General features: G+C 33.7%; 1 protein-coding gene across 7 annotated transcripts in view; it reads right to left on the minus strand.

The window, feature by feature from the left end:
- The window catches only part of LOC123532919 (secernin-2-like), a 133095-nt gene that overhangs the window by 62387 nt on the left and 48469 nt on the right, over positions 1 to 22239 (minus strand). Inside the window, exon 1 of one of the 7 annotated variants that reach the window (XM_045314532.2) lies at positions 4994 to 5185. The exons of the other annotated variants lie outside the window; for them this stretch is intronic. The gene's annotated coding sequence lies outside the window, so the exon portion shown is untranslated. Of the gene's footprint in view, positions 1 to 4993; positions 5186 to 22239 lie in introns of those variants that run through there. 7 annotated transcript variants of the gene reach the window in all.

A 22239-nucleotide genomic window follows, 5' to 3' on the forward strand; every position in this document is an offset into this window, starting at 1 on the left:
TTGACATAGGGACCTAGTTTTTGAGCTCATGTGACCCAGTTTTGAACTTGACCTAGATATTATCAAGATAAAAATTCTGACCAATTTTCATGAAGATCCATTCAAAAATATGGCCTCTAGAGAGGTCACAAGGTTTTTCTATTATTTGACCTATCGACCTACTTTTCGAAGGTACGTGACCGTGTTTTATATTTTACTTAGATATCATCAAGCTGAACATTCTCACTCATTAAAAATATGGTCTCTAGAGAGGTCACAAGGTTTTTCTATTTTTATATCTACTGGCCTGGTTTTTGACCGCACGTGACCCAGTTTCGACATTGACCTAGATATCATCAAGGTGAACATTCAAACTAATTTTCATGAAGATCCATTGAAAAATATGGCCTCTAGAGAGGTCAAATAATTTTTCTAATTTTAGACCTACTGACCTAGTTTTTGATTGCAGTTGACCCAGTTTCAAACTTGACCTAGATATCATAAAGATGAACATTCAGACCAACTTTCATACAGATGCCATGAAAAGTATGGCCTCTAGAGAGGTCACCAGGTTTTTTTTATTATTTGACCTACTGACCTAGTTTTTGATGGCACGTAACCCAGTTTCAAACTAAATCTAGATATTATCAAGGTGAACATTCTGACCAATTTTCATGAAGATCTATTCAAGGGTATGGCCTCTACAGAGGTCACAAGGTTTTTCTATTTTAAGACCTACTGACCTAGTTTTTGATAGCAGTTGACCCAGTCAAATTTGACCTATATATCATCAAGATAAATATTCTGACCAACTTTTATATAGATCCCATGAAAAATATGACCTATAGAGAGGTCACAACGTTTTTCACTATTTGACCTACTGACCTACTTTTTGACGGCACGTGACCCACGTTCGAACTTTACCTAGATATCATCAAGATGAACATTCTGACCAATTTTTATGGAGATCCATTCACAAGTATGGCCTCTAGAGAGGTCACAAGGTTTTTCTATTTTTAGAACCTACTGACCTAGTTTTTGATCGCACATGACCCAGGTTCAAATTGACCTAGATATCATTAAGATGAACATTCAGACCTACTTTCATACAGATCCCATGAAAAATATGGCCTTTAGAGAGGTCACAAGGTTTTTCTATTATTTGACCTACTGACCTAGTTTTTGATGGCATGTGACCCACTTTCGAACTTGACCTAGATATCATCAAGATGAACATTCAGACTAACTTTCATACAGATCCCATGAAAAAAATGGCCTTTAGAGAGGTCACAAGGTTTTTCTATTATTTGACCTACTGACCTAGTTTTTGAGGGCACGTGATCCACTTTCGAACTTGACCTAGATATCATCAAAGTTAACATTCTGACCAGTTTTCATAAGATCTTCTGAAATATATGGCCTCTAGAGAGGTCACATGTTTTTTCTATTTTTAGACCTACTGACCTAGTTTTTGACCGCACGTGACCCAGTTTCAAACTTAACATAGATATCATCAAGATAAACATTCTGGCCAATTTTCATAAAGACCCCATGAAAAATGTGACCTCTAGAGTGGTCACAAGCAAATGTTTACGCACGGACGGACGCACGGACGGACGACAGACGATGGACGCTGCGCGATCACAAAAGCTCACCTTGTCACTTTGTGACAGGTGAGCTAAAAATGCAACCCCTTGATGAGTCCTTAAGCAGTGTATTTTTAAGTGTGTATTGTTCACCCTTATAAACAAGTTTCATACAAACACCATTTACGTGCACTAAATAGAGATGCTTAGACCAGAAACCATAGTACTATATATTTTAAAATCATACGTTTTATGTTTTACAGTATTAGTACTTGTTCAATCGAAATATTCACTCACAGAATATTTCATATTTATCCCGTTACTAAATTCTTTCACTTCAGTTATTTAGAAGATTTGTTTTGGTTTTCACCGTTTGCCTCTATAAGAATTGAACATGTGTAATAAAAGAATTTGTCTCACACGATCAATTTACAAAATAAAACTAAAATAATCAGCAAGGTGCATTTATCTACTGTTTGTGATTTATACATATTTAACAGGGTTCTGACTACTACCATTGATTTTCTATGTCAATTGTTCTACTTATTCTTCCATTAAAGACTTCACTACATATACACTTACTCAACATCACCCATTAGTCTTCTTAACAAGCCTTTTATTATTCATGCATTCCTCATCTAGATGTGCACAGGTGTTCTTCGAATGACATTAAGTATTTCCGCCGACTAAAATGTTCTGGTCAATAATTTATTAACTGCATACTGACATTTACCTCGTCAAATCCGCCAAAGCTATGTTGTTTATTACAAAGGAAGTAAACTCTCAGACTTACTCACCAGAATATAGGGTATGCTGAGTTTATATTCAAGTTTGTTTTTTGTTTTTGAAGAGAATTTTGCATTTTTAAATGTCGCAAGGCTGAGGCTAAATATCCCAACCAACGTTGAATTTCGCAAATTGCTGCCTGCTGATTGAGGAATATTGCGAAGAAGATCATTTGGAAGTAGAGAGCTTGCTAATAGCAGACTTGATACGGATGAGTTTGTTCAAGAGAGGTCATAAAATGTGCAACACCCCTCACGTCCCTTAGTACCAATTACCGTGAATTTCTTTGAAATAATGCAGTCGGCAAGCTTAAACAGAGGATAAACATAGATGCTATCAGATATGGATATATCAGAATTATAGCTGGGCTGTCAATAACAACAACACAAAAAAGCAGTACGGTATTGCAGTAACAAACAGCAATGATAGTTAAAACTGACAGCATTATTATCAGCGAGATTTGTACGAAGAATTGGTAGCTTATCTGTTCCAGCCAAAAACATCTGATATATTATGTAGTTAAGTTATATAATACATATAATAACAATAGCGTGTGTAAAAACAACATATTAAGCTTCCCATTATCAGCTTGCAAAAAAAAAATATTTTAAGAGCGGATCGTCTACTTTATTCTTTGTGATTTCCCTGGATTCAGCTTATCTCACATGTGCTTTTGTACAGTAATGGATGTACTTGTATCGCCGTTATAAACACAATTATTCGTTATCAAAGGCTTTGGAAGACTAGTTAGTTCATTCTAGCAAACCTAGACTATGGAAGTAAAATACTTGCAAATAAGACCAACCTTTCAATTCAATCCGTTTTACAAGCTTTTAATATATTAGGTTTCTTTTATAGGATTTTAGTAGCTCGACATAAGTGTCCACTGATGTGAATATATATATTTCTATGGAAGTAATTAAAGAATAGCACATGGTCAGTAGAAAACAAGACTTGTTGTGATTGAATTTTACGTTTTCATTGTCTAACATATATCTCCTTTAAACTGCATTCTAAAATGGATAACAGCAATAGGTAAAAATTATAAAGGTAATTGGTTACTTATGTCCATTTATGTAAGGTCCTCTTAAATCGTTAAAGGCATCGAAAAAATGTTTCAAAATCAGGACAAAATGAGGAAGCTATAAGAGCTCCAATTTTTGACAAAATAGACCTATTTTGTTTCGATCTTAAATTAAAACAAAATAATGGCTTTAATATATTTTTAGATACATTTCTTAGTCATTTATTACAATTCAATCCAGAACGAACTAAAATATCTTGCTTTACATCTTAAACTAACGAAAGTATGGAAATCAATTTAATTGACAGGGTATTTGCTAAATATACCATCCAGCAGGGTTTAAATGACGTCATTAACAATAAAATAGTTATCTCTCAAAGAGAACATAATTATGTTTCCACTTATAATTTTGGTAGTCACTTCCATTTTGCGAAATCTACAGCTTTTTCATTTAAAGATGTTGTAATTCAACCAAACGTTTGAAAACTTTCAACAATGTCTATGACTTTTGGGCAGCAGTATTGTGTTTATCTCCTTTTATAAACAAAACAGCGTACAAGTCAAAAGTTTTTCCGTCGCCAGAAATATATATTCAGATCAGTCATAATGAATGTCCTTTTTATTGTGTGCAATGTTTTGTGAGCTAATGATCTCAAAAAAGAATTGGGGTCATCTACATGTTATGGCAATCTAACTAAATTAAATGATATCCTGATAAACATTCTAATATCTATAGTTTATGCAAACTAACCACACTTTCCTAACCAGAATCCTAACAGAAGTAATGTAAACACATTTCCATTTACTCAACAAATTTTACATATCTCTATCAAAGGTTATCATCGCACTGAACAGCTGATTATTTGTTTACATGTTATGTACGTAATTGCAGAAATAAAAATGTAAACAACAGGATCGTGTGAATTAGGTCACGGTCATCCGAAAGCGAAAGATGAAGATGGTCGTAAGTTACGGTGTGTCACGAAGATGGTCGAAACGTGTAACGAGACCCAAGTGTTTTTCTTATTTAAAAAAAATAAATAAAATATATAGATATAAATAGAATATTTTATCATTTAAATAAAGTATTGGTGTATCACACATTTACGAATAAAGAAAAAAAGCTGTACAGGATCAAAAACCTGTCACGTGACTTGCTCCATGTCCCACACGCGAAAAACATTCAGCATACCAATAAACCAGGAGGTAACAAAAGCAACATGATCGATGCCAGGTGGAACTATATCAGCAGCAGTCGGCCAACAGCTAACAAGTAAATCCTAGATGCTTAAATGCATAGCAATGATTTCCCATACCCTTAGCAATAAACTATTTCATTTGAAATCAATATTTCCTCCTGCTGGTGTACTGCAATCGAGCCATCTTATTTCAAAATGCATGTGAAAATGATTAAAATCAATAACACATGTCAAAAATAATACTCATATTCTTTGGAGACAATACCCTAAAACGAACCCTTTAGTAGAGTATTTATAGGAGTGTATTGTTTGCCCTATAAAGGATATTCATACATCACATGTAAAAACCACGAACTACTTTACAATTTAACAGAGGTAAAAGACGTGTAACTACTCATCTGTATACTTAAAAATCATACCTTTAATGTTCGCAGTGAACTAAATACTTATTCATTTGAAATATCCACTGATTAAATATTCTATTTATCACATTATAAAATCCGTTCTTGACAGTTACCTAAAACTCTTTATAGTTTACACATTTGCTGATATAAGCATTTGAGAATAAAGTTCACACTGGTACAAGTGACATTAAAGACTTTGCTTCAACTATCAGTTTACATCATAAAACTAAAATAAACATTAAGATGTGTTTAAGTGCTTGTGAACTATATATAATTTCCGGGTTCTGCCTACTTAACTCAAGATAGATGTTATATGTCAATTGTTCTCCTTATTCTGCCATTAAAAACTTCACTATATACACACTTAGTCAACCTCAATGCCTAACAAACCCGTTAGTCTTCTAAACAAGTCCTTTTTTATTCATGCAGAGCTATTTCCTCAACTAAACCTAAAAAGTACGCAGATGTTCGTCGAATGTATCTGCATAAAAGCTCAGTAATTTACCGTTTTACACCGATGCGATAGGCCGTAAAAATCTTGAAATAAGACCACGAAACAACCGTTTAGGCAATAAACAGCAATATTTTGTGGTTTGTTTAGACTTTAATCAATCGAGAAAATGCGTACGGCCTGGATTGCAGTTTCACTAGGAATAAAATGTTTTGCTAAATTAACAGGAAGGTAAGTGTTACAGTATGCAAAATTTTTAAACAATTCTACCTGTAGATTATTAAATCTTTAACCTAGACAAAGATCATCAACTTTATTTAAACGCCTTGGCACACATCCCTTTGAAAAAAAATTCACCAATATTCTTTGTTTTCACAAAGAGCAACTGTCACATTAGCTACACATGGAAACGACTTATGGTAGTGAATCTTTAATGACAATCGCCATTTTCCTTTCCGTTACATAATCTCTGTATGCAACTCCCGTGTTCCGCCTGTGTTATGAAATAGATGTCGAAAGAAAGTATGGAAATACGCAGTCGCACGGAGATTTCCGATTGTCATTACAAATCCATTACCTTAAAATAGCATTTCCGCCAACTAGAATGATCAATAACTTATTAACTGCATATAGACATTTACCTCGTCAAGCCAGCAAAGTAAATATGTTCATTATTACTCAGGAAGTAAATTATCAGACTTGCTCACATGAATACAAGGCATACTGAGGTTAAAATACAGGCTTGTTGTTTTGAAGAGACTCTGGCACAGTTTAACGTCGTACCACCGCTAAATGTCAAAACCATGTCGCAAGCTTGACGTTCAACGTTACAATTCGCAAAATAACTACCTGCTAAATAAGAAATAATACCATGAAGATCCTTCAGAAGTAGAGAACCCAACTAAGACAACTATTAGCAGACTTGATTCGGATGAGTTTGTTCAAGAGAGGTCAAAAGGTTTGGTACACCCCTCACGTTCCCTAGTGCCATGACTTTGTGTTACTTTCTTCGTAATAATTCAGTCAACATGCCTAAACAGAGGATGAATATGGATGCTATCCGGTCTGAATATATCAGCATCACAACTGGGCTGTTTGTTATCTTCAAAAGAATCAACAAAAACACAAAATCAGTACAGAATTGCATTAACAAACAGCAATGCTAGTTAAAAATGACAACATTATTATCAGCGGGATTTTTATGAAGTACTGATAGCTTGTCTGTTCTAGCAAAACCCATCTGATATATTATTGCATTAAGTATCAACAATAACATGTGGAAAACTATCAATATTATCAATACATATGACAACATCAGCATTCCAGTACCATTTGAAAGCTATTTATTTGCATTTTGATTAGGTCCGCATCGTACTATTTCAAATATCTGTAATAGGAACCAGTTTATAAATAAATAAATAGATAAACTTAAAAGGCACAGTTTATGAACTAGAACGATATTATGGAAACAGAATGTTTATATACCTCTAGTTGCTATTTCAGGGCTGAATGTAATTTTAGAGTTTGAACTTATTCCTTGCCAAATAACAGCATCCAAGTCTTACAAAATCATTTTGCGCATGTCACAATAAAATATTTCTGGTACTAACTGGTACACTTTTAACCCTCGTATCTAATTTTTAATCAACATGAGTATTAACTGTAGAGCTTGCCTGTCAGTTTCAATTAAGGTTCACTATTTGGGAAAGTAACGAACACAGTTTTTGTACTTGTGTGATTTGAATGCATACAACTGCTTTATATGCATTTTTCACACGTCAAACGTATAATATTTTCTGCTCAGTAAGACTCGGTGCTGACAGAAGTTATGGTTGCTTGGAATTATTGTGTACATTTAATGTAATTTTATAAACGTTTTCCTCTTGGGCACGCAATATGTTTATTTATTCTTATAAACAGAGTCAAGCAAAACAAGTCTCCAGTTATTTCGTTTCGGTGTGCTCTCTGCTTCAAAGGTCTTTGTCATAAAGAAGAGTTCCCTTTAACGCGGTTTTCGTTGTACCATTCGATAGTTACTTCGTTTACTAAGTGACTCTCTTAAATTTTGGTTTTCCCACTTAACCATCTTTTTCTCAACTGATGGTCTTGGCCTTTCTCAGTTGTTTCCTTTCCTGACACACCAATCCCTCCCCTGCCATTAATAGGATTTGTCAGCTAATTAACAATGGGTATCAAAATAAAGATAAAAGATATATTTAACCAGACGCTCCGTAGATGTTACGCCGAACACATAACTTAAAATGTTTCTACTTCCTTTACCGTGGAGGTTTGAATATGTACATGATGTAGGACAAATATGGACAGTTTATCATACATATCACTACATTTTGTCTGCTAAAAGGAAAATATGAAGGATGGGTATTTTAACAACAGTATCTCATCTACAGAATGCAAGCAATAAACGTACACAAAGCATGTAATAAGAGATTTTTAGTACTTTGAAAAAAAACAACAACATTGAATGAGAGTAGTAAACGAAGCAATACCAAATACAGCCCACTACGCTGAATGTTAGAATATTTTCCTTTTCATCGTCACTCTAAAACCCTCAAACATATAATTTTCAGTGCATGTTTCACACAGTATGCGGTTTTACAGGTGTCTAATAATAAAATATCTATAAAAGAAAATAACACAAGCTACGCATCAACTTACAAAGAACATTAAATGGGTTGGGGTGTATTCTTCCGAACACGTGTTTTGGTACGGTTACAGATATACTTACGTATATTGCCATTAAATGCTCACCGAGAAACACAATTATTCCTCATCAATTATTAATGAACGTATTAGTCAGTATGTCCGTTTATTCTTGCAAAGCTATTCCATAACTTATAGCGCAGAAACGTTTCAGTATTTAGGGGATCATGCTGAATGCTGTATGGACGAATCGAGGAAAGTTTGCAAATCATTTAAATATGAATGAATTACTTTTGGATCGAAAGGCATTTTAAATGCCATTGTGAGGTTTTATTGGCTGAAGGATAAATACAATATTATGTTACCGTCTTTCTGAAAACATTAACACAGTATTTTTAAAACCTGAATTCCTACTAGTTACTATAGAAACTGAACAAAGGTACTAATAACTGCATAATCATTAGCTTATTAGTTTAGAGAAATCATAGTTCAATTCAATGTTCTAAAAAACTTTCAACAGTATTTTGACGTATGGACAGTATTCTCCCTGTACTTGGATTCAATGTTGTTATATTTTCTGGTCTTTTGGGATCATGGTGTCCATTCAATACATTTATAATAGAGTTCCGCTTGTGCTAGGGGTGTGAGGGGTGTTGCACTTTCCATTAACTCTCAAGAACAGACTCAATCAAACCGAGTCTGCTATTATTTTGCATGGTTGCATTCTGTGCTTCCAAAGGATCTTCTTACATGTTTTTATTGTTTTTCTAATGGTTTAAAAGATTGGTTTATTGGATGTTCGGTCATGTTTTCTCCATTGTTAACAATACAGTTAACATCAGCAGCATAGATGCTACCAGGCGGATCTATATTAGCAGCAGTCAGACGAAGCTATTTGTTGTCCACAGATCAAGAAAAATATAAATACTGGCATATGGTTATCAAAAGAAGCGTAAGAGCGGGTCAGTATCACGAGTAATCCAAATTTAAATAGAAATAATCTTTCTTCTTTTCCTCGCACCCTTTCTCAATTACATCATGTTTTCTTTTTACACAACTGCGTTTCAGAATGTATTTGTAGCATTCTAACGAAATCTGCATTGCTAGATAAAATTGGCGTCGTAAGAAAGAATTTTGGTCCCAATAAAAGACATTGAAAGAAGCGAAAATGAGTGACGTCAGGGAATAGGAATGAATAAGCTTAACTTTCTCGTAGATAAAAGTTAACACTCCATTTTCCTTTTATTTAGTAGCGATACTGTTCTCTATGGTAAAATACTTCTCAGAAAATCTGATATTCTACAAAATTTCGAAAAGACGTTATTACGTAAGTGGGTTTTTTATTAATTAAAGAGCCGTTGGATTTAGAGGTATTCATCTTAAAACGACTGTGATATCTACAAAACAACAATATACAATACAGAATCATTATCACCATTTTCCAACAACCATCCACTCTAAAATTAACATCACTGTTATCCGCGGCCTTTAATATGATGAATTAGTAGATTGTCTTCAGCCTTGAACAGTTTTTCATATCATGCTTGTTCAAAGATAAATGGTGTCAAGTTATCATCATCCATCAACTTTATCAATATTTCTCACAGCATCAGCATTCCTGTAGCATCTTAAATTTAGTTATAATCAAACTGATTCACTTCACAGCAATATCAACTGCTGGAACATATTTTGAGCATAAAACAGTTTTCAAGGAATGAAGCAGGCACTGTTCAAAAACTGGGACGATATTAATTGCCTGCTAAGTTCACTCTCACAACTTTTTCCATTGAATGGAATCAGCCACAAGAATCCTTTTAAAATATATATATCTTTGCCATAAAGATCATCTTTAATAGCACTTTCTGAAAATAAATGTTATCTTTTATCTCTATAATAATTAGAGAAAATGGGTTTTCTCAGAATACTTCACTGCATTTATGAAGAAAGGAAGACATTTTAAAAATATCAAGACTGTACGGTAACAATTCAGATATTGCAATGGTACGTAACATTCTTTGTAAACGGATTTGTTTTCTCAAATACTCGATGACATACTCAGCCAGATCAAAGAACCATCTCTCTCTTTTCGTATTTTTCATAACTACCCCGACAGAGTTTGCATTTAAATTTCAATTAATTTTCAAGACAAAATTTCTCTGTTTGCTTATTTTTATATTTTTGAACGATTTTCACTGATATAAGAAGTGCACACCACAACATTAGCTTGCAAACTTTACAACAGAAATTACTTATTTTGACATGAAAAATAAACTTTCAACTTCCTCGCAAATAGGCCGGGTTTTGTCTGGTTCAGGGGAATCATGGTGAAAGTGCAATGTTACATGGTGGTAGAGGTACTAATGCCTTGAGGGGTGTTTCACATTTCATTATTTCTCATAAACAGACTCAATCTAACCATGTTTACTACCATTTGACTGATATACGTTTCATGCTTACAGACCTGACTTTCCTTATACGTTTGCGTTCCAATCACTCAATAGCCCTTTCTCTCACTTATTGGCGATTCTCTACCTATTAATCGACTGTTTCCCTTCTTAGGCTTCCAGACCTCCCCTTCAACCTCTTTCCAATGCAATACTCGAATACCGCGTCATAACACGAAAGGATTCCTTTGACTTTTATCATAAAAAATATTATCGATCAAGAGGATAAAGATTTTCAGAGATAACTGCAAAATCAGGACAAAAGAAAAAATCAGAAAAAACTCCCAAATGTCTACAAAGGTCTATTAAAGTCAAATCCAAATGTTTATTTTTTTTTCAATGATTCCCCATGCAGCGTATAGTTTGTTTCGTCTTAAATCAAACTGAACTAAAATCAAATTATTTCTTTTGAATACACTGCAGATAAAATATTTTCGCCGATCTTTTCACAAAAACATCAGTTTCTTTTCTTTTTCTTTTAGGATACGGAGGTTGGGGGGGGGGGGGGGATAATCCTTAAGGGTAGTTCAGTTTCTGCTGCGAATTACTTTCGTCTTGTCACATTTAGAATGAGTTGGGTTTTTTTAAATGAATAATGGTAGATTTTAAAACCTAATGGTTGTCTGTATAAACCTAATGAATTTCTTCAAATTTCTAAAGATTTTATTAACCTATTGGTAAGCATTTTTAACCCTTAAGCTTTTCCTCACAGTTCTAATGGTTTTGTAAGCCTAACAGTTTCTTTAAGGATGTACGAGCGAATTTTTTCTAACGTTAAGACTTTTTTCATACTCTGTGAGCTTGAAGAACATTAGTTCCTAAGACAAACAAGAGCAGAAAAAACATAGGTCACCGAACTCGTTTTAATTTTATAGGGTATTTTCTTCAACCACTGTTTACACATTTCTAAAATTTTGTAAAATTGAAAAAATGTTGGTACTTTGTAAAACATATAATATCCTACTCAATCTTATAGGGATTTCAGGTCTTACATGTTAATATGAATATACGGTGATGTCAGTATTATATAAGCATAAATGTCACTAACATATCTCTTTAATTTTTACATGTTGACATAATTACCCCACCCACTTTATTTTCAATGGAAAAAACGTTTTTAGATCTACAAAAAATTTCTGACGTTAAGATTTTCAAAATATTTTGCAGCATTTATGACCCATAAACATGCTTCAAAATGGAAAGAAATAAGTTGTGGCCACCGTGCATCTAAGAGATTTATTAAGAAAAAACTGTTAAAAACTGGTGAATTTTGATATGTTTTGTTCTTTTTGTTTTAATTTACATTTTCTAGATAATATAAAGTGCTATCTTGAAAACTTTTATTTATTTATAGCTTAACATTTTATGTATCAGTCAGTAAAATATCAAAACCAAACCTGATCTACTTTAATAGATATTTGAAATAACCTAACCCCTACCCCATTGTAAATCTTACGTCAATTTTAGGCAAATGCCAGCCAAAAATAAGGGTGAAAATATTTTTTTTCGCAAAAAGCATGATATATTTGGTTATATGGTACATTATTAGCCATATTTTATTTATTTAGCATTAATTTTTGGCAACACTTCTGTCAGAAAGCAATATTTGTAGAAAGATTTTTCAAAATGGCGATATTCTGGAAAAAAACGCTCGTACATCCTTAATAAGTATCTTAATTACAAACCTATAGTTTTTCTTTATAAACACAAAGGTTTTCTTTAGAAATGAAATAGTGATGGACATTTCATTACCTCTCAAGAACAGACTCAATCAAACCGAGTCTGCTTTTATTCTTCTTGGTTGCATTCTTTGCTTCCAAAGGATCTTTTTAAAGATTTTATTATATACCTTACAGTTTTCTTTATAAACCGGAAGGTTTTTGTTATAACACTAAACTCTATAGTTTTAATCATCAGCATGATTTTTGGGTTTAGTTTTCATGTAGCGAATACTGTATATATTTAACTCTTTTTTTTTTTTTTTTGTTTTTCATCAGCTATCCATGTATGACTGCACATAAATTTGCAAATATAATACCTCTTCTGTTTATCATTATACGAACACCGCCTGCAAGTGCGATAGTTCGTCTGTAAGTACTGGACAATATGCACGAAAAGAGTTATGGTTCTTAGCATTCTTTCTTAATTTAGTTGATGTCAAAAACTGTATGAAGATTCAAATCTATAGTAAGTATTCCAAAAAGTGAACTTATACAAAAACAACCAAAAAATATTGATTTTCTTAGGGATAAAGGTCCATAATTCTGACAAAAAGAGAGTTATAGCTCTTACCTACTTACTAATCTAATGATAATAAAAGAAGTATACACAGTTTCAATGCTATAGCTCTTATAGAATTCAAGAAAAGTGGACCTTAATAAAAAGAAATTCAATTTCTCTAAGTACACTTTGGGTCATAATTCAGACAAAATGCATATCAAACTAACATACTAAACCTAATGATGCTAAAACAGATTGCAAAGTTTCAAAGCTAGTGTTCTTATAGTGTTTAAGTAAAATGTAACTAAACAAAAATTTTAACCAAGAAATTCAAATTTTGTAAGTACAAAAAGGGCCACGAAATGCATGTAAGAGTTAAGATTCATGGTCTACTTACTCTACTCATCCGATGATAATAAACAAGTATGCAAAGTTTCAAAGCTCTAGCACATATAGTTTTTGGAAAAAATGGAACTAAACAAAAGTTTTAACCAAGAATATCAAATTCTCTAAGTTCAAAAAGGGTAATAATTTTGACCAAATGCTTTTCAGAGTAATGGCTCTTGGCCTACATAGTCAACTAATAATGACAAGTGTGCAAAATTTCAACACTACAGATATTATAGGTTTGAGAAAATGTGGACCAAACCAAAAAAATTAACCGATGGCGACGCCGACGCCGACGATCAAGTGACGACAATACCTCGTAGATTTTTTTCAATCATCAGACAAGCTTAAAATCATTACTTTACAGTATTAACGAATTAAATTTGATTCCACTTAATAACCAGGATAAGCCACATTGGTCTCTTACTGCTGTAGTCATCCGGTATCACAGTGCTATCTCAAGTGCATGTGCGTATATGTAATGCACTTTTCAGTTTACGTTACGCATTTTTCTGTTTATTTTAGCAGCTACCACCTGCAGAGAAAGGTGGTTGTGCAGTTCTTGAATCGATACCGTTTACGTCACTTGGATCTAGTATGTTATAGTTAATGTTCAAGCTGTTCAAACGAAAACAGTGCAATTGTTTAGCACATGTGCCATTTATGATGTGGTAACTGCGTTCCAAGTATAAATCAGGAACTTTGTTTAGATATATTAAAAGTTCCTTCTTTGCCTTTGATGAGGAGTAAATATGTTTCCAGATAAGTGGTTGAATTGTCATTTATATAAGTATAAATGTTATCAAACGCAGCATCTGGTCAAATGAACTGAACAGACCATTTTCTTACGATTTTTCTCCTCAATGTTTTACAGCTTGCAGTTATTTCAATATCTGTACACGTAAACATTGTTAAGAATTTCATTCTCTGATGAAAAGAGTTCCTTAAAGGTAATTTATGTTTCTTTGAGGAATAATGAACGTTTCAATATCTAGATTATATAGCGATAAAACCCATGTTGTGCAACTGTAAACTACCAATCAGCTTTTAAACATGTTAAGGGTTTATTTAGGAATGGGATAAAGGGATATTGTATTTCAAGATTTCCTTATTTCACTCTGTACATGAAAAATAAAAATATGAAATACTAAAACATGAATATGTATTTGATCTGTGATTGTTGCAATTTGGGCTTTTTCAAAACCCAATCACAGTGTGATAAACAAAACTGTTTTTATAATGATTTGAATTAGTTTTACGAAAGTTTGATTTTCTCATACAATAAGAAGTCGACCAAAACTGCGTTTTACTTTAACAAAATATGACTGCCGAGAGAACTCAGTATTTCAGATGTTTACATCTTAGGTATAGTTGAAAATGTGTTCAAGTGATGGAACTAAAGGGGCAACTGAGATAGGTTCGAAGGTAGAGTAAAGAAATCATTGTGTGAACGAGGTAAATTTTGAAAATCATAATAGCGGAGAGATGAGAAAGAGAGGTGGGCGCGAAATAAACATTGGTAAGAGCCACTTGTGCAGGAGGATTCTTTCCTGAGAGACAAGATATTACGAATGCCTAAGTAAATCTACATTGTACAAAATATAAGTGATCCTGAAACTAAAACAAGTTATTACAGTGGCAGACAGTCAAAAGATAAAAACATACTTTGTCTTCCCGAATAATAAACATTGATTGAAACTGACATGCAATGCAGTAAAACACATGCATGATGTGGCGTGATAGCATGTTTTCATTATGTAACAGTTTCCGTCCGCATGAAAAGTTGTACTTTCTGAACTTAGCCGGCTGTAATTTGTATTTTGCCAAACTATATTTACGTTGGCATATAAAAACATATTTAAGTTACTACTAAGAATCCGTTCCATTGACACTATGGCATTACATAGTCTCTGCGAGGTATTGGCGAAAACATTTCAATTTCCGGCCTGTAATTTAGCGTTTAACAGAATCTAAAAGAATATCCATTAAAAGTACAGAATGCAACCAAGCAAAACAAAATAGAAGACTCGCTTTGACTGAGTCTATTCGCGAGAGGTAATGCAAATTGCAACATCCCTCGCGCCCCCGTGTAGTGCAGTTTTAATTATGCTACAGGAAGGACTTAATATCGTGAGAACGATTACTAAGTACCGCATTGTGCTTAGTGCCTTTACTTGATAATAACTCCGTTTATTACATTATTTTCAGTGAATTGTCGAAATATTATACTCAAGTATATCTGATATTTTGGCAAGAAAATTGAATTTCGTGTCATAATCCGTGGTGCTTTGCTTCAGCATTCTAATTAAGTCTACAGCAAGGCCAATCGTATCAGTTCATCACAATAAAATATTGCATTGTGACACACGCAAAGTGTACATTTAACCTGTTGGAAATAAAGTATTACCATTGGAAATAACTTGTTTTGTGATCAATAAATATTCTGTCACTGGTCTAAACGAAAAATAATGTTTCATTTTTAAATAATGCATTCATTATCAGGCTACATTACAAATGTTTTATCCAATGTATTTTTCTGATCTTTAGGCTCAGCATTTTGGTTTATATCAGACTGCAATATATTCGCCTTTGACATAGGGAGGACACTTATCGAATAAAGCCCTATATTCCTGCTACAAATAGTTCAGATTTTGTAAAATTGAGTCAGAGTTCATTTAAGTTTATTGCTTAACTAAACTGCACAATACTTTTCATTGTCAGCGAAACGCTGAAATAATGCAGCTTTGTGCTATTCGCAATTGATAATTGATATATTTGTTAAGTCGGACAAGTCTTCGGGAATTCTTTCTACAAAAATCTTATTTCTTACATGAGCTTTACAACTTTAAAAAATAGCAATATCAACATCATATCTAACATTAAACTAGCTATATGTATATTTTTTTTTCAGTTTCAGTTATACTTTGGTCTTTTCTTCAATCTTTTGTAATACATGTTATAATTGTTTATTTCGTAAACGTAATTAATTTTATGTAATTATAATTTTCAAGGGAAAGACCGACTACTAATGTTGGCAGAACTTGTGACCCGGTCCTATTGCTATAATTCAATTGATTGTTAATATCTATATGTTGCTGTAATTATATGATATTATATACATGTATTAAAAGCAATAAAATATGTTTAAACTAAAGCTTTACAACATTTTAATTTGAAATGTACACGGACTCTACGCATTTGGTCATATCAGCAGATGTACCGTTGAATTCCTAATAGACTGTGGATAATGCATGTGTACTTTCATATTGGCAGCCAGCTGTTTGGCTAGGTGAACCACGGATGGGATTAAGAATGAAGTTTAGTGTACCGTCAACTGGTTTAAATTGCCAAGTCGGCAGCTACTACTTTGAAATGTTAACTAATATACCAACTCTACAAGTAAGATCGAAAACGAAAAATGCCTTTCAAAGAAGTTCAGCTTTTTTGATGTAGGTTTGAATCTGATATTTGTCTTTTATTTATTATGTTTGTTTTTTGAGTGTACATGTTGTAAAGTCGGTTTGAGCTTAGAAATTAATACTGTCTTGGGAATATACGCTGGGCTTTCTGAAACAACTCCATCATTTACGAAAGGAATTAAGGGTCAATGACGATACGCTAAAATTGTTCTGGACGACACTGACAGAGACCTAGCTCAAACCATTGAGATTTAAAACAAGAGCTGTCTCCATAGGATGACACATGCCCCCGATGGCACTTTGAATGAATTGTTATGGCCGATGTTAGAGTTTAGGACCTTTGAGCTAGGAACCTGGGTCTTGCGCGCGACACGTCGTCTTACTGTGGTACACATTCATGCCAAGTTATTTGAAAATCCATTCATGGATGACAAAGATATGGACCGGACACGCCCATCAATGCACTATCCTTTAACGTCTAAGTGTGACCTTGACCTTTGAGCTACGGACCTGGGTCTTGCGCGCGACACGTCGTCTTACCGTGGTACACATTCATGCCAAGTTATTTGAAAATCCATCCATCGATGACAAAGATATGGACCGGACACGAAAATTGCGGACAGACTGACAGACAGACCGACAGGCATCAAGACGGAAAGGGACGCTTGCAATGTAAGGGGGATGCTTACCCGTCAGACGGGAATCGGCGCCGGTAAAATACAAGCGTTGCTTATACGGTTTCTGGCGGCTGTCGGTAGCGAAATCTATTGATTATTTTAAACATTTATGCATGACAGTAATTGCATAAAACCACAACTAACACTTTATAAACAACTTTTGATAAATTATTTAAACATTTTAGCCGACATTATCTTAAATACTAAATTCCTCTTGTCAAACAATATATTTAGCTTTCAAATCTCGAGCCAGAACCGTGTCTCTTTTATTTCCGTAAAAATCTATGAAACTGACTGTCAACAACTTTATTTATGCATCACAGTAATTGCATATAACAACAAATAACACAAAGTTTAAATCTTTTGAAATATATTTGAGAAAGATATCTTAAAAATACCACATTCCTTCTGACGGACAGAATAGGCATTCAACTCTCGTGCCTGGTCCACGAGTCTTTAATTTCCGATGATTATCTATGAAAACTAACTGCCAACAATTTTAGTGAAAATATAATTGGTTCTAAATGAAATATCAAATACTTGTTCGATAATGATGCTATTTTCGAAATTCAAAAAAAAAATAAATAATTAATAGATAAAATAAAATAAAAAAAATAAACATGAACAAAAAATGATCGTAACGTAGTATTTTTAAAGTGCATTCACGGCTCAGTGTTCGAAATCGAATTAAAAAATCTTTGAACACTTCGCCGATTATTTCATTTACCTTATTTGGACGTAAAATGTAAGAAAATTACTGCTATTCCACTCCTAACGACTGTTCTATAAAGATCCATATTCGCTCTCACATGCACCTATCTCCACAAATAATTGCGGGTGCGTAAATGAGTTTGAGATATAAATTTGCACACTAAGATAAAAAAAATCTGTCATGTGTATTATCCATTATTATCCATGTTTCACGCGTAGGTGGCGTGGTGTTTTACTGCACCTCTACTGAAGACCGGAAACGCGGTAAAGATCATAAAGCACCGCCTGCTTGATAGTGGTCTTCAAAGAGGTCGTATGTTGTTCGACTTGCCCTCCGGGTCAGTTAAAAGGGGACATAGAATAACGCTTTGGAAGGTTCTAGAGGGGAAGTCAACACAAGGCTTTGCTTTGTGTCAGTCCTGAAATTAAATTTATATTTTTCCACACATTTAAGTTATAGTGTAGGTTTTAAATTAAATGCCATATCTTTTTCGCAATAAATGTTGCTTTGTCAGTGTAATTTTATCATATCTTTATGACCTAGATTTCATAAAAGCAGTCAATATCTGTGCTCAGATTTTATTTCAGTCAGCACCAACCAGTCCCTTTTGTTTGTACGGAGGCTGACGAAAAAGGCAGATATAAGTTTGTTTCGTCAGCAATATTGATAAAGTGTATGTTTTGATTGTGACAACAACTGTCCAGTATGCTTATTAATCTTACCAATTTGTAGTAAAAAAAAAGAAAAATGATAAACACCTAACAGGTAAAGCCACATTTCAAGAACGCAGCCTCTCAAAACAACAACTCACATCAATGCACGCATGGCAGTACACATAACCACAACACGCGCACGCGCAGATTCACGCATATAGGCATAGCAAAACATACAGACAACGCTGACAAATAAAGGGACATAGGGTACTGCCATTGAACGCTCATTGGCAAGACCAACAGTAGGAAGCTTAAACGGGTTAATGGTGCGAAGCCCACTATTAACCCCTACCATGTTCCAATGTCACAGGCCGACGTAAATAAAAGTTATCCCCGTCAGGTAAATCCCTTTAACATGAAATGGCAACAGAGTGCATATGGCATATAAAATAAGAAAATGCTCTTATAAATTCATATAGAAAGAAAATTTTAAGAACCATAAATGCATGTACGCAATCCCTTTCGGCTCTTTGAAGAAAAACGATCATCATAATAAACGCTGGTCCAATAATTAACATTGATTATAAGATTATAAGTAATTGGAGAAATCAAACTAAATATGTACATAAAAGCAAGAGAGAGAAATAAAAATAACTTACAGCAGTTGAAACACTATAATTTCCTATTCATTGAGTCAAAGCAGAGAAATGCGACACTCTTAACATTTCAGCCCATGAGAAAGTCTATGATCAATAATACCCTATTGATTGCATCTCGTCACAGCCAGCGAATGACGGAATATACATTAAATTCCTATGCGCAATTAAGAAACAGTTGGTGTTACATCTAGTCGAAGTTGCAATTGTATTTTTTTTTTTTTTTTTTTTTTTTTTTGAAAACAACGCAAAGAGCTTAAGTGGTTTAGGATTAATCTGGACAACAGAAAGGTTCAAAACTCCGCTTTGTGGTTTATTTAGGGCCGAGATCAATTCGCCTGTGAAAGACATATGAAGAACGCTTATAGAATAAAACCTTATGTTCCTGTTACAAATCGATCAAATTTTGTAAAATTATGACCCAGAGTTCATTCATGTTTACTGCTTAGTATACATTATAATATATGCCAATTTTCTTGCCTTTTATTTTTTCTGAAGTGTTAAAGCTAATGTGTTTGTTGAATAGAAGCAAAATAAACGGGCTTTACAGAAATCTGACTGAACTGCACAGTACTTTCCATTGTCAGCGAAAGACTGAAATTGTGAAGTTTTGCGCTATTCGCAATTGATAACGGATATATTTGTAAAACAAGACAAGAGTTCCTGAATTCTTTGTACAAAAACATATTCCTTACATGAGCTTTACAACTTTCCAATTCAAATTTACACGGATTTCGACGCCTTTAGTCATATCGGCAGGAGTACAGTTGGATTCCACATAGACTGTGGATAATGCAATTGGACACTGATAGCCGTGGAACATGAATGGGATTAAGAAAAAGTTTAGTGCACCGTTATCTGTCGGCTGCTCCGACTGCGTCCTTTATCTGTTGTCCATTATATAATGTATTGTGTTTCTGTGATAACTTGGCAGTAAAGTCACGTGGCACTACAATGTGCACTAAACAAAATCGTATCAAATACCAAGTGTTCATGAGAAGTGCCTTTCAACGAAGTTCAACTTTTTGAATGTCGGTTCGAATCTGATATTTGTCTTATATTTGTTATGTTTGTATTTTGATTTTACATGTGATAAAGCCGTAGGTAGCTTCGAAATTAATACTTTCTTGGGAATAGACGCTGGGTTTTCTGAAATAATATTAGATCGGTCACAAAAGGAATTAAGAGTCAATGACGATACTCGATGGAACCTAGCTCAAATTAATTGAGATTAAAAAGAAAATTTTTAATTTCAAAAATTCCAATTATTGATTGAACCTACAGCTATATTCATACAATACAGAACCATTATCATCATTAAGATATTGGATGCTGAAGAAAACAGTGTTAAAGGATATATGTTCAAAGCAGCTCAAATTAAGATATTTGATACAACATCTTTTATAAGTGTAAACCCAGCTTTAACCAACGAACATCCTCTCTGAAAATTGGTAGATTATCTTTAACAATAAACAATTCTGATATCATAATTATTCATAGATAAATGATGCAATGTTATCAGCAGCATTCATCAACATTATTAAATTCTATTCACAGCATCAGCATCTAATACTGATTCTCTACAATGCTATACGCTGTTGGGAAATACTGAATATAAAGCAGCTGTTAAGCAATAAAAGAGACACTGTAAAATTTATAACGACGTTAGTTCTACCCATAGACTGGAATCAGTTGTAAGAATCCTTTTAAAATACACATTTTTGCCATAAATTCCTCTTATATAGCACTTTCAGAATATAAACGTTATCTCTTATCTCTGATAGTAACTGTTGAATAGATGGATTTTCACAGAATACTTCAATGTTGGCATGAAGAGAAAGAAAGACATTTTTAAATATATCAAGACTGCACAGAAACAATTCGCGCAGAGCATCGATGCAAATAAGAAACTACCATGACTGTTTGTTTGTATGTTTTTTATAAAGGATTTTTTTCTGTTACTCGATGAAACGTTTGGCAAGATCAAAGAATCCCTTTTCTCTGTTTTCTAAATCTAAATAGATACATCGTCAAAGCTTGCATCTAAGTTTCAATCAATTCCCTTTATTTAGTAAGACAACAATTATCCTTTTTATAGCTGACGGCCTTCCATTGTAATTAAAACATTGGAACTGTATACCACTGTATTCGTTTTCAAACCACACAATGTGTATTTTGTGTACAACAGAAATGATTGATTTTTACATCAAAATGTTAACTAGTACTTTCCACTAAAATATTAACTGGTAATTTCCACTCAGTTAGACAGGGTAGTATTTTTATATTTGGTTCTTCGGAATCATTATGTGCTTTCAATGTTAACTGATGATAGTGGTGCTAAGTCAGTGATTCATAACTAGTCATGAACCAACTCTGTCAGACCAAGTTCGCAATCATTTTGCTTGGTTGCGTTCTTTTGTTTCCAAGTAGATTTTCCTTATACGATTGCGGTCTATCAGTCAACTGTCCCTTTTACATCAAATGACAGAGTTTTTACCCTATTAGTTGATTGTTTCTTTCCCTTCTGGCCATACTCAGTCGTCAGTTCTTATCAAGACTCAATCCCTCAGAGTAATGGCTCTTGGCCTACATAGTCAACTAATAATGACAAGTGTGCAAAATTTCAACACTATAGATATTATAGGTTTGAGAAAATGTGGACCTAAACAAAAAAGATTTAACCAACGGCGACGCCGACGCCGATGCGGACGATGAAGTGAGACAATACCTCGTCGATTTTTTTTCAATCATCAGGCGAGCTTAAAATCATTACTTTACAGTATTAACGAATTAAATTTGACTCCACTGAATAAACAGGATAAGCCATATTGGTCTCTTACTGCTGTAGTCATCCGGTATCACAATGTTATCTCAAGTGCATATGCGTATATGAAATGCACTTTTCAGTTTACGTTACGCATTTTTCTGTTTATTTTAGCAGCTACCACCTGCAGAGAAAGGTGGTTGTGCAGTTCTTAAAT

The sequence above is a fragment of the Mercenaria mercenaria genome, chromosome 11 (genome assembly GCF_021730395.1).
Source record: "Mercenaria mercenaria strain notata chromosome 11, MADL_Memer_1, whole genome shotgun sequence".
In the NCBI taxonomy this organism is placed as follows: Eukaryota; Metazoa; Mollusca; class Bivalvia; order Venerida; family Veneridae; genus Mercenaria; species Mercenaria mercenaria.